This window comes from Bos indicus x Bos taurus, chromosome 29 (assembly GCF_003369695.1).
Source record: "Bos indicus x Bos taurus breed Angus x Brahman F1 hybrid chromosome 29, Bos_hybrid_MaternalHap_v2.0, whole genome shotgun sequence".
Lineage (NCBI taxonomy): Eukaryota > Metazoa > Chordata > Mammalia > Artiodactyla > Bovidae > Bos > Bos indicus x Bos taurus.
Genome location: NC_040104.1, coordinates 19,120,578 through 19,134,579, shown reverse-complemented (window position 1 = coordinate 19,134,579; position 14,002 = coordinate 19,120,578). Strand labels below are relative to the sequence as shown.

The 14,002-nt window shown below is 42.8% G+C and overlaps 1 protein-coding gene across 2 annotated transcripts in view; it reads right to left on the bottom strand.

The window, feature by feature from the left end:
• Positions 1-1,340, bottom strand: part of ETS1 (ETS proto-oncogene 1, transcription factor) — a 140,243-nt gene extending 138,903 nt beyond the window's left edge. Inside the window, exon 1 of one of the 2 annotated variants that reach the window (XM_027531197.1) lies at positions 1,240-1,340. The gene's annotated coding sequence lies outside the window, so the exon portion shown is untranslated. Of the gene's footprint in view, positions 1-1,235 lie in introns of both variants that reach the window. The other variant, XM_027531196.1, reaches the window with a different exon arrangement.
• Between the last annotated feature and the right edge of the window lie 12,662 nt (positions 1,341-14,002).

The window sequence follows — 14,002 nt, the reverse complement described above, 5'->3', positions numbered from 1 at the left end:
AACGACGATGCTGAACACATGAAAAGGCCTTTTCATCTTCAAAGCACTTTGCAGACATTAACTCATTAGCGCTCTCTCCCCTCCGCTCAGAAACAACAGGTAAGAAAGAATCTCCAATCCCCCCACCCCTGCCCGGCCCATGCCTGCGGAAGCAAAGAGGTTTCTCTTTAGATAAAAAGAAGGTGTTGCCGTCCAGACTTAACAGCTGTCGAAAGAGTCAGAGTGCCAGGCGTTTTACAAATCAAATGGAGCTGCCAGAGTTGCCATTTCAGAACCTGGATTTCCCGTTGTTTAACAAATATCTCTCTTTTCAGTTGCACAGGAATAGTATGAAGTAGGAGGGGAAATGGCCTTGTGATTTAAAAAAAAAAAAAACTTACCCGAAAGGTGATTAGGAAAACCTGCAATCAAATGCCTTGGTCTCGGTAACCTAGCATCTTTTGAACAGTTCGCCTACATGAAACGCAACTTTAAAAGGGGGTGATAGAGATGGTTTCATAACAGATGAAAAGCCCCAAACAAAATTATATTGCCAGATATAAAAATCACCAATGGAAGAGGGTGGCCATCCACACCCCCTGCTGTGCGCAAAGCTGCCCAGGGATTCAAGCTCTACGAAATACCCACTTTGACTTTCAAACTCCTCCTGCCACAGGTACAGTCCAAAAGAAGATGTACAGTCCCTTGGAAAACTGAGTCACGAAACAGGTTAAAAAAAAAACACCAAAAAGCCTAGTCTGATTTGCAAGACTCAAACCTGTAACAATTTTCTCACAATGTAAGCAATTCATGAAGCTGATGAGCTTAAAAGAAAATTTTTCCAAAATTTCAGAAGTAAAACAATGGCACACTAGGAGTCAAAGAGAAAAAAAGAAACAAATGTCTACATGTAACTACAGCTTTATTTCTTTGGAAGCTCTCCAAGATGTGAAGAAAATTCAGTTTCTGACAAGTAATCGGCGAGTGTCTAAAATGTTCGTGATTTTGCTCTTATGAAACAGGAGAAAAGGAGAGACAGTCTTGATTTCAGACTATTCTAACAAGGTTAGGGAGTATTTTTGAAAATGGTTCTTAAGCAGTTGAATGAAAAATATAGAAAAATGTGAAAAGAGAAAGAGAATGCCGCTTGTATCCTGAAAGTCCCCATCAATTTACCGGTTAATTCCACCAAATACACACACACAAAAAGGAAAATGGACCGCAAAGTTTTAGGCAGAAACTCACACCGCACTCACTTACTACTTTGCCGGAGAGACTGTGTGAAGAATGGGTCCAGAGTGAGCTCCCTCAAAGACTACGGTCTCTTCCCAACTACCTGCGGGAATCCTCTGCTCCGAGGCTAAAGAGGATGCAGGGACCATAATGTTCCTAATAGAGCGGCCTCCTTAAATTGGGGGGTGTGGTCAAGCCTAGAAAAGCTGGAAAAAAGGCAGTGTTCCACGGGCCCCTCACTCCACGAAGGCAGCCACTAGGATAGGCTCCGTGATCTGGAAGGAAACGCAAATCATATTACTTATTGAGAAAACTCCAGATCACACCTTAACTCATACCACTGGAATTGCCCTTCAATTAAAGGTAATTCAGCCACGGAGAGTAGCCTGGAGAGATGTGAACTAAAAAGAACTCCTGCAATGGGATAACTCTCAGCGTTTGCTCTAGCTTTAGATTTAGTCTCTACTGAATATGTGAATATTCATGACTCACATTTCTTGACTTTCTCAATGGAGACCCCATTTAACCTAGACCAGGGGTCAGGAGAGAGTTGTAAGGGTCAGGGCAGACTGGCAGAGAGCAGACTGTCTACCACCCCATCACCAGCTGAGCTTATCTCTAGGAACCAGGCTTTATCTCTAGTAACCTGATGTGAAATGTGATGTTTCCTAAGGAAATGAAAATAACTCTATGGAAGCCAGCAGACCAAATAGAGAATTGGGAATTCTGAAACTAAGCTAAGTTACCCTCCATATAAGAGTGGTTTTAGGTGATCTCTAAAATAGATTAGTTACAGTGACTCTGATTCCTAGTCCATGGTACAGGAATAAAAGGGCAGAAATACTGATATATTCCTCATTTAGAGAAAATCTAAACAGTGTGAAACTCTTCTTCTAGGTGAAAATACACAGATTCAGAAAAATATTACAATGTAATATCATTTCTCTGTTAGGATTATTTCATTACAGATTTTTTTTTAAGTCAGTATTTGGCTGCGTAATTTAAGGCTTTTATCCTAAAAATTTCCATTTACTTTGAGGAATGGATGGGAGTTAAAATGTGCCATGGTTGACTCCTTGCCCTTTCTAAGGAAGACACAAATGCTCAAGTTTGAAAACTATGAAAGTATAGTAAATGTCCTTCCTAGGGCAACATTATCTTTATCCTTTGTTGTACAAAGGCAGCAGTGCAATGAAGACGGTGTTGTCATGAAAACAAGATTTTTCTGCTTATCGTTTGCCTTTGCACATTCAGTGACTTAGAGGAGAGAAGAGATAGTGGAACTGGTTCAGCTTTAATAAATATCTGTGCTAGGCACTGTGATAGGCATGGGGGGAAACGTCAAGTTCACACTGGAGTGGGAAGACAGCCACATAAATTGATCACCTCAATCAAGTGTAACACATGCTATGAGAGCATCTGTGAAGAGAGCGACAGAAGCTTCAGCCTGTGCCCTCAAGCTCCGTCAGCTCCAGCACACTGTATCAAAAGCCCATGTATCAAAAGCCCGTGGCCAACTGAACCAGTCACAACCAATTATAATTGTATTCACTGTATTTGCAAGAGAGTTTTAAAAGAGAAAACAGTGTACAGAAGACCTGGATTCTTGCCTTATGTGGGTGTACAGTGTGATTTTTGAAGAGCTCTGGAGTCTGGCATTGTCTACACCCAGTACACATTAGACATCAACCCTTCAGAACCTAGGGCCATCCTCTGCCCCTGTGTATCAGGGTGGCCAAGAGCATAAGCTAGAAATCTAAAGAGCAGAAAATAAGCCTCACACCTGCTGAAGATGGCCTGGAGATGACCTAGGAGAGCAACAAGTGTTACCAAACAAGTGTTACAAACTGATGCTATAGCATCAGATGAATCTATGCAGCAAAGGAGTGAAGGGAGACCCTTACCTTACCCACTATGTAAAAGTTAACTCAAAGTGGATCAAAGACCTAAATAAAAGCTAAAACTATAAAATCATTAAAGGAAAACATAAATGGAAACTTGATGACATTGGGTTTGGTAATGATTTATTAGAATCACACCAAACGCACAGACAAAAAAAAAATGATAGACAAGTTGGACTTCAACAAAATTAAAAATGCTGGTATTGATACATAAAAGAACACAATTAACAAAGTGAAAAGGCAACCCACAGAATGAGAAAAAATTTTCAAATCCCTTACAATTTGGATTACAGAATATGTAAGGAACACTTGCAACACAATGACAATAAGAAATAACTCCATTAAAAAGTGAGCAGAGGACTTGAATAGATATTTTTCCAAATATACAAATGGCCAATAATCACTTGAAGAGATAGTTAACATCACCAGTCACTAAGGAAATGCAAATCAGAACCACAATGAGATACCATTTCACACCTATCAGTCAGTTGAGTCAGTTCCGGATGTGAAATTTGATATATTTCACACCTGTATCAAAAAAACAATAAAATAAATGACAAGTGTTGGTGACAAAGTAAAGAAATTGGAAGGGTTGTTCATTGCTGATGAGAATGTAAAATAGTACAGCCACTATGGAAAACAGTATGGTGGTTCCTTATAAAATAAAACACAGAATTGCCATTGGATCTAGAATTCTAACTCTAGGTATATACTCAAAAGAATTGAAAGCAGGGACTCAAACAGATATTTGTACACTGATATGCATGTCTAGTCAAGGCTATGGTTTTTCCAGTAGTCATGTATGGATGTGAGAGTTGGACTGTAAAGAAAGCTGAGCGCAGAAGAATTGATGCCTTTGAACTGTGGTGTTGGAGAAGACTCGTGAGAGTCCCTTGGACTGCAAGCAGATCCAACCAGTCCATTCTGAAGGAGATCAGCCCTGGGATTTCTTGGGAAGGAATGATGCTAAAGCTGAAACTCCAGTACTTTGGCCACCTCATGCGAAGAGTTGACTCATTGGAAAAGACTCTGATGCTGGGAGGGATTGGGGGCAGGAGGAGAAGGGGACGCCAGAGGATGAGACGGCTGGATGGCATCACTGACTTGATGCACATGAGTTTGGGTAAACGCTGGGAGTTGGTTCTGGACAGGGAGGCCTGATGTGCTGCGATTCATGGGGTCACAAAGAGTCGGACACGACTGAGCAACTGGACTGAACTGAACTGAACTGATGCATAGCAGGATTATTCACAATAGCCAAAATGTAGAAGCAACCCAAATGTCCTTTGACAGATGAATGGATAAACAAACTTTGGTCTACACAAACAATGGAATATTATTCAGCCTTGAAAAGGAATAAAATTCTTCAACCTGCTACAACATGGATGAGCCTGGAGGACAGCATGCTAAATGAAATAAGACAGACACAAAAGCACAAACATGGTATGATTCCACTTACAAGAGGTATCTAAAATAATCAAATTCATAAAAACCAAAAGTAGAATAGAGGTTACCAGAGTCTGAGGGAAAGGGGGACTGGGGAGTTAGAGTTTAACAGAAACAGAATTTCCAATCAGGATGGTGAATCTGGACCTGGAAGATGAGGATAGTTAATGCCACCAAACTGTGCACTTAAAATGGTACATTTTAAATTATGTATATTTAACCAAAGAAAAAATATATTAATATATATACTATCCTGAAGGAAAAATGTATAGCATTAGGGTTAAGAAGGCCTCCACAGAGAAAAGGTGTTCTCTGCCACGTGGACGGTACAGGGCAAAGGTGAGTGACCCTCATAAGAAGAGGGTCTTGGCTCACAGGAGGAGCACAGCTCACCTTACACAGAGTCCCCAGCTTCATCATCAGTCCAAAGGGAGCCAATGACACCAGCCCAAATGCATGCACGAGATTGTCGAGATTACTGTATTATTGGATGATTATGGAAACAGTAAGCTGAAAAAGCAATATTGATTGTTCTTTTCCATGCTCTGCAATATTACATTCTACAAAGAAGGACCTTGGTTGAGATGATTATATGGTTTAAAATCTTTAAGAAAAAAATTAAAGCCCAGGACCTCGGGGACATGTATCCATTTTGGCTCCCCTGTGAAAGATTTATATTAAACGAATCATTTACTCAGAAATGGACTCACAGACACAGAGAGCAGACTTGTGGTTTGCCAAGCTGAGCGGGAGAGATGGATCAGAGTTTGGGGTTAGCAAATGCAAGCTATTACATAGAGAGCAGATAAACAAGGTCCTCTGTATAGCACAGTGTGTGATGTGCTGACTCTCAATCTTGTTCGATTCTTTTGTGACCCCACAGACTGTAGCCCGTTAGGTTCCTCTGTCCATGGGATTTCCCAGGCAAGAATACTGGAGTGGGTTGTCATGCCTTCCTCCAGGGGATCTCCCCACCCCGGGAATCGAACCTGTGTCTCCTGTGTATCCTGCATTATAGGCAGAATCTTTACCCACTGAGCCACCTGGGAAGTCCATAAAGCACAGGGACCTATACTCAATATCTTGTGATAAACCATAATGGAAAAGAATATGAAAAATAATATATATATTTTTTATAATTGAATCACTTTGCTGTACAGCAAAAATTAACACAACATTGCAAATCAACTATAAAGAAATAAATTGTTGGCTTCTTTGAAAGAGTATCTTCATACCCTAGTCTAAAAGATGATAGGTTCAATGTCATTTAGACACAGTTGGAATAGAGCCTGAATGAATCTAGAATAATTACCATCAAGCTCTTTACTGTTTTTACCGTGAAGAAATCTTTTTTCCTTTTCTCAGCATGACAAACTATACTGAAAGTTGAAAGTGAAAGTCACTCAGTCAAATTCCACTCTTTGCCACCCCAGGAATTATGCAGCCCATGGAATTCTCCAGGCCAGAATACTGGAGTGGGCAGCCTTTCCCTTCTCCAGGGGATCTTCCCAACCCAGGGATCGAAACCAGGTCTCCCACATTGCAGACGGATTCTTTACCAACTGAGCCACAAGGGAAGCCCAAGAGTACTGGAGTGGGTAGCCTATCCCTTCTCCATTGGAACCTTGCAAGTTAGTATCTCCTAAGAGGAAAAATGTGGATTTAAATTCTGAGAAACTTAGACTTCCCAGGATGTTCAACCCTTCCACCATCAACCTTCCCACCCTCCCACTCCAACCCCTCAAATGCAGGAGCGCCCTTCAGAGTGACCTACTTCGATTCTTTTAAAAATTTTATACTGAAGCGTAGATGATTAGCAACATTGCGCTAGTTTCAGGTGAAGAGCAAAGTGATTCATATAGATGTATCTATTCTTTTTCAAGTTCTTTCCCCCTTTAGGTTGTTACAGAGTATTGAGCAGAGTTCCCAGTGCTATATTGTTGGTTATCTATTTTAAATATAGTGGTGTGTGCATGTCATATACAGTGATTCTTTATATCCATTATCAGCACATAAAAAGGAGTAAGTTCCGAATTGAACAATGGCGTTCAGTTTAATGAGAAACAAAATGAAATCGCCCTTTATTGCCTTCACATGTTATCTCTTCTTTCCTTCCAGCTCCCTTGGAAAAACTTTTGATGCTTCAGAAGGCTCCATATACGTAGGGAAGCAGTATCTAAATGAATTACGAAAACTGAGGAGGCGTAAAACCCAGAGACCTGTACAAGTGCAGTCGTCACCAAAGACGGAGGAGGCCGCAGACTCTAAGATGAAAGGGAAGCGAAGAGCAGAGAAGCCTTGTCTATTCACACCCCAGCTCTGGGACTCCTTATCCTGTACTCTGTAATGAATCGATCTCCTTTCCAGGATCAGACGCCAAGCCTTTGTCTTGCGCCAGACACATCAGCAGTGGCCCACATACGTGTGAGCGCACATCTGGCTCCCAGGTGCGGGGCCTTCTGTGGGCCAGGGAGCCTATGGAGAGGCTGGGGTTCTTGGCAGAGTGATATGAGGGTGGGCCGCTCTATTAGGGCTTGAACCAGCTTTCCGTCATTTCCTAGCTCTCAACAAGGTACTTGACATTTTGGGGGCGGGAGAGGAGCCCCAGAGGGACACCCTGCAAAGTAGCTTAGATAAAGCTGTGGAACATGCTTCTCGTTCTGGCTCTCTTGGACCCACCAAACCTCCTTTAGATTCCGAACTCACAAAGAGGAGCATGGACGGTTGCAGGATACACTAGAGCCCACTGGAAACCCATCTCGAACCACCTCCTTCTTTGACTCTATTCCTTGCTCTGTAATTTGTCACTCATCCCCTTCTCCCTCAAAATACCTTTACTTTTTCCCTCTGCCAGTCGAACTCCTGCTGCTGCTAAGTCACTTCAGTCGTGTCCGACTCTGTGCGACCCCATAGACGGCAGCCCACTAGGCTCCTCTGTCCCTGGGATTCTCCAGGCAAGAATAATGGAGTGGGTTGCCATTTCCTTCTCCAATGCATGAAAGTGAAAAGTGAAAATGAAGTCACTCAGACGTCCCCAACTCTTAGCGACACCAAGGACTGCAGCCTACCAGGCTGCTCTGTCCATGGGATTTTCCAGGCAAGCATACTGGAGTGGGGTGCCATTGCCTTCTCCGATCGAACTCCTACCAGGTCATTTTTAAGTCTGCTTTTAATCACAAAATTGGTATGTGGTCCTAACTTATTCACACATTACAGGACAGGATGAATTAAAACCTGAAATTCACCTAAAAGCCCTGCCCCCTTCCACCCAAACTCGTGCAGCCCTCTAGAATTGTTTCCTACCTCTTTTCCATGGGATTTTATCATAGGTATTTTCCCTCAGCGTGCTGTCAAGCACTTGGCAGTACATTCACTAGGGTCAGCTTTCTGTGTCGGCCCCATCTGAGCGACCTCATTCATTTCAGCAAGTCTTGACCCTTCATCATATTTCATCAGTTGCAACTTGAGTGCTTTTTCCTCTGTGTCTCCTCGATGCCCAGGCTTCTCTTCCTTCTCTTTCCCACAAAGGCATCATCTTGCTCGTATGTTGTCACAAGGTGCTATCAGATCAGATCAGATCAGATCAGTCACTCAGTCATGCCCAACTCTTTGTGACCCCATGAATCGCAGCACACCAGGCCTCCCTGTCCTATGGATGCGCTCATCTCTCCTTCTTAGGTCCTCCTGCTTATCTCCCCAACTAGAATGTGATTCTGGGAGAACAGCCATTATCATATCATGTAAAGGGCCTCTTCAGCATACTCCCTCAACATAATGCACATTCATGTGGACTGGATGAGTGTATACAGTTACGGCTTGACAGGTCAAAATACAGTATGTGCAGGATGACATCATTTTTTTTTTTTTTTTAAGATCTAAATGTACAGATCACCTAAGTATTAAATAGTCTTTTCTGGTGGCATGGGAGACTTTTTATTTTATTCATTATACATCTGTGTTTTCTGATTCTCATACAATATAATATCCTCTTCCATTCAGGTGAAGGAAGAAAGGGGATTTTATTTATAAATATGTAACTTAATTGGCCTAAGATGACAGGAAAACACAAACTCTGAGGTTCAGTTCATTTCAGTTCAGTCCCTCAGTCGTGTCTGACTATTTGCGACCCCATGGACTGCAGCATACCAGACTTCCCTGTCCATCACCAGTTCTGTGACTTTACTCAAACTCATGTGCATTGAGTTGGGGATGCCATCCAACCATCTCATCCTCTGTCGTCCCCTTCTGCTCCTGTCTTCACTCTTTCCCCGCATCAGGGTCTTTTCCAATGAGTCAGTTCTTCTCACAAGGTGGCCAAAGTATTGGAGTTTCAGCTTCGGCATTAGTCCTTCCAATGAATATTCAGGACTGATTTTCTTTAGGATGGACTGGTTGGATCTCCTTGCAGTCCAAGGGACTCTCAGTAGTCTTCTCCAACACCACAGTTCAAAAGCATCAGTTCTTCAGTGCTCAGCTTTCTTTATAGTCCAACTATCACATCCATACACGACCACTTGAAAAACCATAGCCTTGACTAGACGGACCTTTGTGGGCAAAGTAAGGTCTCTGCTTTTTAATATGCTGTCTGTGTTGGTCATAGCTTTTCTTCCAAGGAGCAAGCGTCTTTTAATTTCATGGCTGCAGTCACCATCTGCAGTGATTTTGGAGCCCTCCAAAATAAAGTCTGTCACTGTTTCCATTGTTTCCCCATCTATTTGCCATAAAGTGATGGGACCAAATGCCACAATCTTAGTTTTCTGAATGCTGAGATTTAAGCCAACTTTTTCACTCTCCTCTTTCACTTTCATCAAGAGGCTCTTTAGCTCTCCTTTGCTTTCTGCCATAATGGTGGTGTCATCTGCATATCTGAGGTGATTGATATTTCGCCTGGCAATCTTGATTCCAGCTTGTGCTTCATCCAACCCAACATTTTGCATGATGTACTCTGCATATATGAAAAGGCAAAATGATAGGATACTGAAAGAGGAACTCCCCAGGTTGGTAGGTACCCAATATGCTACTAGAGATCAGTGGAGAAATAACTCCAGAAAGAATGAAGGGATGGAGCCAAAGCAAAAACAATACCCAGTTGTGGATGTGACTGGTAATAGAAGCAAGGTCCGATGTGTAAAGAGCAATATTGCATAGGAACCTGGAATGTTAGGTCCATGAATCAAGGCAAATTGGAAGTGGTCAAACAGGAGATGGCAAGAGTGAACATTGACATTCTAGGAATCAGTGAACTAAAATGGACTGGAATGGGTGAATTTAACTCAGATGACCATTATATCTACTACTGTGGGCAGGAATCCCTTAGAAGAAATGGAGCAGCCATCATGGCCAACAAAAGAGTCAGAAATGCAGTACTTGGATGCAATCTCAAAAATGACAGAATGATCTCTGTTCTTTTCCAAGGCAAACCATTCAATATCACAGTAATCCAAATCTATGCCAACCAATAACGCTGAAGAAGCTGAAGTTGAATGGTTCTGTGAAGACCTACAAGACCTTTTAGAACTAACACGCAAAAAAAGATGTCCTTCTCATTATAGGGGACTGGAATGCAAAAGTAGGAAGTCAAGAAACACCTGGGGTAACAGGCAAATTTGGCCTTGGAATACGGAATGAAGCAGGGCAAAGGCTAATAGAGTTTTGCAAAGAGAATGCACTGGTCATGGCAAATACCCTCTTCCAGCAACACAAGAGAAGATTCTACACATGGACATCACCAGATGGTCAACACCGAAATCAGACTGATTATATTCTTTGCAGCCAAAGATGGAGAAGCTCTACACAGTCAGCAAAAACAAGACCGGGAGCTGACTGTGGCTCTGATCATGAACTCCTTATTGCCAAATTCAGATTTAAATTGAAGAAAGTGGGGAAAACCACTAGACCATTCAGATATGACCTAAATCAAATCCCTTATGATTATACAGTGGAAGTGAGAAATAGATTTAAGGGACTAGATCTGATAAAGTGTCTGATGAACTATGGACTGAGATTCGTGACATTGAACAGGAGACAGGGATCAAGACCATCTCCATGGAAAAGAAATGCAAAAAAGCAAAATAGCTGTCCTGGGAGGCCTTAAAAATAGCTGTGAAAAGAAGAGAAGAGAAAAGCAAGGGAGAAAAGGAAAGATATAACCATCTGAATGCAGAGTTCCAAAGAATAGCAAGGAGAGATAAGAAAGCCTTCCTCAGCAATCAATGAAAAGAAATAGAGGAAAACAACAGAATGGGAAAGACTAGAGATCTCTTCAAGAAAATTAGAGATACCTAGGGAACATTTCATGCAAAGATGAGCTCAATTAAAGGACAGAAATAGTATGGAACTAACAAAAACAGAAGATATTAAGAAGAGGTGGCAAGAATACACAGAAGAACTGTACAAAAAAGATCTTCACAACCAAGATAATCATGATGATGTGATCACTCACCTAGAGCCAGACATCCTGGAATGTGAAGTCAAGTGGGCCTTAGAAAGCATCACTACGAACAAAGCTAGTGGAGGTGATGGAATTCCAGTTGAGGTATTTCAAATCCTGGAAGATGATGCTGTGAAAGTGCTGCACTCAATATGCCGGCAAATTTGGAAAACTCAGCAGTGGCCACAGGACTGGAAAAAGTCACTTTTCATTCCAATCCCAAAAAAGGTAATGCCAAAGAATGATCAAACTACCACACAATTGCACTCATCTCACATGCTAGCAAAGTAATGCTCAAAATTCTCCAAGCCAGGCTGCAGCAATATGTGAACCATGAACTTCCAGATGTTCAAACTGGTTTTAGAAAAGGCAGAGGAACCAGAGATCAAATTGCCAACATCCACTGGATCATGGAAAAAGCAAGAGAGTTCCAGAAAAACATCTATTTCTGCTTTAGTGACTATGCCAAAGCCTTTGACTGTGTGGATCACAATAAACTTTAGAAAATTCTGAAAGAGATGGGAATACCAGACCACCTGACCTGCCTCTTGAGAAACCTGTATGCAGGTCAGGAAGCAACAGTTAGAACTGGATATGGAACAACAGACTGGTTCCAAATAGGAAAAGGAATATGTCAAGGCTATATATTGTCACCCTACTTATTTAACTTATATGCAGAGTACATCATGAGAAACACTGGGCTGAAAGAAGCACAAGCTGGAATCAAGACTGCCAGGCGAAATATCAATCACCTCAGATATGCAAATGACACCACCCTTATGGCAGAAAGCAAAGAAGAGCTAAAGAGCCTCTTGATGAAAGTGAAAGAGGAGAGTGAAAAAGTTGGCTTAAACCTCAGCATTCAGAAAACTAAGATCGTGGCATCTGGTCCCATCACTTCATGGGAAATAGATGGGGAAACAGTGTCAGACTTTATTTTTGGGGGCTCCAAAATCACTGCAGATGGTGATTGCAGCCATGAAATTAAAAGATGCTTGTTCCTTGGAAAGAAAGTTATGACTAACCTGGATAGCATATTCAAAAGCAGAGATATTACTTTGCCAACAAAGGTCCATCTAGTCAAGGCTATGGTTTTTCCAGTGGTCATGTATGGATGTGAGAATTGGACTGTGAAGAAAGCTGAGCGCCGAAGAATTGATGCTTTTGAACTGTGGTGTTGGAGAAGACTTGAGAGTCCCTTAGACTGCAAGGAGATCCAACCAGTCCATTCTGAAGGAGATCAGCCCTGGGTGTTCTTTGGAAGGAATGATGCTAAAACTGAAACTCCAGTACTTTGGCCACCTCATGCGAAGAGTTGACTCATTGGAAAAGACTCTGATGCTGGGAGGGATTGGGGGCAGGAGGAGAAGGGGACGACAGAGGATGAGATGGTTGGATGGCATCACTGACTCGATGGACATGAGTCTGAGTGATCTCTGGGAGTTGGTGATGGACAGGGAGGCCTGGCATGCTGCAATTCATGGGGTTGCAAAGAGTCGGACACGACTGAGCTACTGAACTGAACTGAACTCTGCATATAATTTAAGTAGCAGGGTCACAATATACAGCCTTGAGGTACTCCTTTCCCAATTTGGAACAAGTCTATTGTGCCTGTCCAGTTCTAACTGTTGCTTCTTGACCTACATACACATTTCTCAGGAGGCAGGTAAGATGGTCTGGTATTCCCATCTCTTGAAGACTCTGAGGTTGAATCCCAGCCCTGCTTCCTTCTGTGTTACCCTGGGCATTTCATGAAAATTTTCTGGTCTGTTTTCCTCGTATGGAAAATGAGGACAGTGATGCGTGCATCTCAGGGTAATGAGTGCTCAGGATTGTTCGTACTCAATAAATATTTTATTAAAGAATTTTATTTATTTATTTATCACTGTGCTGGGTCTTGCCGCTGCATGGGCTTTTCTCTGGTTGCAGAGAGCAGGGGCTACTCTCTGGGGGCAGGGTCCGGGGTTCTCATTGTGATGGTGTCTCTTGTAGTGGAACTCGGGCTCTGGGCATGCGAGCTTCAGCAGTTGCTGTGGGTGGGCTCACTAGTTGTGGCTTTTGGGCTCTAGAGCACAGGCTCATTCGGGCTCACAGGCTCAGTTGCTCCGTGGTAGCATGTGGGCTCTTTAGGGACCAGGGATTGAACCTGCGTCTCCAGCATTGGCAGATGGATTCTTCACCACTGAGCCACCAGGGAAGCCCTGTACTCAATATTTTTTACACGTTTATGTGTTTGTTTTTAATTGGAGGATAATTGCTTTAAAATGTTATATTGTGGTCTTATTGTTCAGTCTGACTCTGTGTGACCCCATGGGCTGCAGTATGCCAGGATTCCTTGTCCTTCCCTGTCTCCCTTAGTTTACTCAAACTCATGTCCATTGAGTCAGTGATGGTATCTAACCATCTCATCCTCTGTCATCCCCTTCTCCTCCTGCCTTCAATATTTCCCAGCTTCAGGGTCTTTTCCAATGAGTCAGCTCTTCGCATCAAGGGCCAAAACACTGGAGCTTCAGCATCAGTCCTTTCAGTGACTTAGGATTGACTGGTTTGATCTCCTTGCTGTCCAAGGGTCTCTCAAGAGTCTTCTCCAGCAGGGCAATTCACAAGCAACAATTCTTTGGCTTTCAGCCTTCTTTATGGTACTCAACAAATATTAACCATCAACAGCATGGCCAGAGCTAGACTCACAGCTATTTCCCAGCCCAGCACCATCCTCCCTACACTCCACAAACCCTCAGAGGAGAGTCCAGGGGCTGATCGTCCCTCCTGGCTGCAGTGCTGCCTGCTGATCAGAAAGAAAGAGACTGACGCAGCCGCCAGCAGTGCAACAAGATGCCTGCTGAGAGAGGAGGAGTCCTCCTGAGTTTGTAGAAGCAGCAGCTGCAGCTTGGTGAGTCACACCAAGTAACATGACTGCATTAACGTGTCCCTTTGAAACTGCACTGATTACAGATTGAGGCCAGTCTTGGAGTCGGACCTACCTCCCAAAGACTGTAGCAAGGCTATCCTCTGA